The sequence below is a fragment of the Puma concolor genome, chromosome B1, assembly GCF_028749965.1.
Source record: "Puma concolor isolate L17-30 chromosome B1, mPumCon1.1.hap2, whole genome shotgun sequence".
Taxonomy (NCBI): Eukaryota; Metazoa; Chordata; class Mammalia; order Carnivora; family Felidae; genus Puma; species Puma concolor.
In genome coordinates, this window is record NC_141670.1 from 151210563 (window position 1) to 151215220 (window position 4658).

General features: G+C 37.4%; 1 non-coding gene across 1 annotated transcript; it reads left to right on the forward strand.

The window, feature by feature from the left end:
- Window positions 1-4220: 4220 nt before the first annotated feature.
- LOC112859117 (U6 spliceosomal RNA) lies at window positions 4221-4327 on the forward strand. Its single transcript, XR_003223436.1, has one exon. It is a non-coding gene; the product is annotated as a U6 spliceosomal RNA (small nuclear RNA).
- The last annotated feature ends 331 nt before the right edge of the window (window positions 4328-4658 follow it).

Sequence of the window (4658 nt, forward strand, 5' to 3'; positions counted from 1 at the left end):
TGTTTATTTATTTTTGAGAGAGAGAGAGAAAGAAAAAGAGAGAGAGAGTGGGGGAGGGGCAGCAAGGGAGGAGACACAGAATCTGAAGCAAGCTCCAGGCTCTGAGCTGTCAGCACTGAGACTTGAACTCACGCACCATGAGATCACAACCTGAGCCGAAGTTGGATGCTTAACCGGCTGAACCACCCAGGCACCCCTGGAGAGTCTTCTTTACATTGGAAGTCAGAATATGTAAGTAGGGAATATTAAGTTGTAATAAAAAAAATCAATTATGATCTTATTCAAGATATTTTCTTGACAAGGAAGCCTGCAAGGTTTTTTGTTAGGCTTCCTGGGTTGTAAATGTTCTGTACTATGTCTTATACTTTAAAGAAAGGCAATTTAAAACGTGGAACCTATTAAGCAACATATTTTTAAAATCTAAAGGAGAGTTTCTCCTCATCACCAACCTCAACCGAACTGCAGGCTGGAGCCGAGCCCAGTAGATCTCAGCAGAGCCACAGTGTACAGCAGACCAGTCTGCACACCCATGAGAGGAATAAACATTTGTTCTTGGGCCATTGAGTTCTGCAGCTGTTTATTATGTAGCAAAAGACATTCATTTGTCATGTGTTCACTTACTCATCATTCATTCAATATGTATTGAACATCCATGTGCCAGGCATTGCTGTAAAAATCCAGAGCTAGTTTGGGGCGCCTGGGTGGCGCAGTCGGTTAAGCGTCCGATTCAGCCAGGTCACGATCTCGCGGTCCGTGAGTTCGAGCCCCGCGTCGGGCTCTGGGCTGATGGCTCAGAGCCTGGAGCCTGTTTCCGATTCTGTGTCTCCCTCTCTCTCTACCCCTTCCCCGTTCATGTTCTGTCTCTCTCTGTCCCAAAAATAAATAAACGTTGAAAAAAAAAATTAAAAAAAAAAAAAATCCAGAGCTAGTTTTTCTTTAAAAAGATTAATTAGATAAGTTTCTAATAAAACCAAACAGGAAAGAAGATGAAGTCAATAATAGCACCGATAAAGTTTGCATTCTACTGTCAAAAGAGAAAACACATAAATAAATAGAGAAACCCAGAGGGCTAATAAGCACCTGAAGAGTTATTTGCCCATACTACTAATCAAAAAATGCAAATTAGAATAGTAATTAGAAAGTCTAATAATATTAAGTCATGGTGAGGATGTTGGGAAATAAGAAACCTTCCACACAGCTTAAGGGAGAGTTATCTGGTGCAATCATTCCAGAGAGCAACCTGGAAGTACTTGGTAAATTAACCATACTTACATACTCTCTATGATGTAGTAGTTATATGCTAGGTCTTTTGCAACTGTCACTAAGAATACTTTTTATAGCAGTGTTTGTGGTAATAAGAATGGAGGGAGCCTAATGTCTATCAGGAAGTAAATGGGAAGTAAAGTGAGAGATAGACATATAATTAAGTTACACGCAGCACTAAGAATTAGTATTCTATATTAATATGTAGCTAGGTGTATATTTAAATATCATGACAAGTGGGAAAAAGGAAACTATGAGATTTATAAGAGAATATCTGTCAAGGAGATCAAATGCACACACCTAGAAAACAATACTACATTTATTTTTAAGGATATGCATGTATCTAAATAAGCAGAAATGACAGACTAGTAAGCACATATTAAATATACTAGAGTGGGAGAGAGATGAAGATGATAGATGAATGGAAAAAATAATAAAATAAAAGTAGCCAAGTAAGAAGAGAAAGGCATTGCACAGATACTGATAATGTGCAGTGAAATGGAGAGGGTGATTAATTCCATTTGTGAACTTGATAGTCTAAAATAACTTGATAGTAGAACCTGAGGTATGAGGACTAGGGTCATTTGAGAGAGAATATGGAAATCAGTGTTGAAAATGAGTGTATTTAATCCTTAAGCTTCTGATGATCCCCTGCTCTTAAATCCTTTCTAGGGTTAGAGGAAGGTAATAAATATCACAGTAGCTACATTTTAATTCTGGTTTTCGTTTGGCAAGTGATAATAATGGGACAAGCTATAAAACCCTAACTGATGCATCTGTATTAGTAAACATAAATGTAGAAAAAAGAAAATGATGTTCTATATTCATCAAAGTCCTTACCTTTTACCATGACAAATATGGTGATTTTTTTTCCATAGGAAAAAATAGGAATTTCCTTTGCAATTATCTTGTTAATTGGTATAAGTGAGGCTTAAACTGCATTAACAGACTTTAATGTGTTGTCATTAAGAATTATTTAAGTTGAAGCTATCATTTTATTTTTCTTTAATCATCATTAATGACCTTGGATGAGGATTCTCTTTGGAGTTCAGTGCCTCTCAAAATTATTTGTCTTGCACTTACCCTGTGCTCTGTATTCTTACTGTCTTGTTTCCTTTGGACAATCATAAAAGAAAGAAGGCAATTGAATATACAGCACAGCCTATTAGAGGAAATAGCTGAAATAACATTTTCTTAACTGTTGGATGTAAAAATCAAGAGGATATTGTGCTTCCATGTAGAATGTATAACTATATTCAATGTGTTTTAATATCACTGATTGCTCCTTAATTGATGGGATAGTGAATGTTTGTCATGGAGAAAAATGCCAAATTGCATCTGAGGGAATCTGAAGAATGTCTTCGGCTGCAGAGTAAAGTGCTTCAAAAGTTTAAAGAAAAGAATGTGCTTGTTTTGGGGGGTGAGGAAATATAGACATTACCATTTGAGAAAGAAAAAGCTTATTATATCACTTCATGATCATTATAATTTAGCTGTCAACTGTTTATTTCACCTTCTAACTAGTGAACAAGGTTAGGTTAGTTATTTCTTTGACCAGGTGGATTGAGAAGGAATAGATTCAGAAAGATTACCTAATGAAACTGATTAGTATTGTGAATTGATTTGCAGTCACTCTGTAAATGCTGCTGCCACTGCTGCTTTCTTAGTTTCGTTGTAATTATGTGTATTTTTTTCTGGTTATTTCATGTGAATTTTTATACATATTGCATTTCAAAATGATTTTGCGATTGCAAAAATGATTATTTTCACCCAAAGACAGATGAACAAGCTAACCCTTTTAGATCTGATCATGCTGGAACTAGAAGCTCCTGCTTATTTTTCTCAGCATTTGCCTTCTGGTTGCTGATTGTTGTTAGCTGTTCCTTATGATTTGTTTCCCAAAGAAGTAGGATTTGTGAGACTTGGTTCTACCTCCCATTTTGATCCATCTTTCTGGGGCAGGCTAAGTCACAAACTCCCTAGTTCGTTGCCATAATAGGCAAGGTAGCTGAGAATAACCGGTAGTACTTTCAGAAGCTCCTTCTTCTACTCACTGAATGTTAATTACTAATTTTGCTCTGGGAGAGGAACATTTCCTTTGCTCTCTGTCGGAAGAAATACTCTTCAGAGATCCACAGTTCTTTTATATCATAATGTAGGAAAACTACTATGTTCTTTAATGAAACATCTGAAATTCCAAAGTTTCTATTTACAATAGAAAACAAGCAACATTATTTTCTATTTCGTTCACCTTTTCTCCCTTAAGTTGTTCGACTTATAACTTATATGACTCATGTAAGTCATATGACTTATATGACTCCATATAAATATAGGCAATTCTTTTGCTACATTAGTGAAAGAGCGGAACTACGCCGGCCGACTCCATCTTGTTCTGTGTCCTCCACCTTGAGTGACTATGTCCCCGACATGGTCCCTTTCCGGGAAAATCGCAGAAACCTCAGACCACACCTCCTCCCCTTGAGTAACCTCCCACTCACCCGTTCAAACTTCCCGATCAAAACATGCCCGGCGACCTGCGTAATGGGACTCCGACCCTTCCCAAGCCAATCAGCTGAGGCCACTACCCTTCCCCAGCCAATTGGCTGAGGCCACGACCCTTCCCCAGCCAATCGGCTGAGGCCACAGCCATTACCTCACCAACTGCCCCTAGACCCCTATAAAACCTTTGTGCTTTTGAAACTCGCTGGCTCTCTCCGGCATCTCACCGCTGCGCGTCGTGCAGGTAGGGGATTGAGCTCGAGCTAGCTCGAATAAAGGCTCTTTGCTTTTGCATCAGACTCAGCTCCCTGGTGGTCTTTGGGGATCACGAATTCTGGGCATAACATTAGGAATTGCAGTTTCACTGGCTAAAGAGAAATAAGTCATAGAACTCATTCACATAGTGTATTTTTGTAACTTTGGAGTTGCTATTGGCTAACCTTTTTCAAAATCTATTAGTGTTCGCTTCAGCAGCACATATACTATAATTGAAATGACACAGAGAAGATTAGCATGGCCCCTGTGCAAGAATGACATTCAAATTCGTGAAGGGTTCCATATTTAAGAAAAAAAATCTGTTAGTTAAAAATAGTATTGTACATATGAAGTCAAATTTTGGAGGCTCTTATATGTTTGAATAAAGTAATGTTGAAATTAGATGGATACGTCAACATAAATCTTTAAAAATATCTTCAGAATCTATTAGTATAATCTTGATATTAAAATTATTACAATAACATCAGGATCTTCAGTTTCTGAGAGCTTTCAAATTCATAAAATACTTCCGTATACAGCTTTTTAGAGGCAGGAACTATTTCATTGGCTTTTATCCCTTGAACACAGAAATTGTCAGATATAGCTCAATAAGTGTCTTAAGTAAATATTTATCTTTTGTT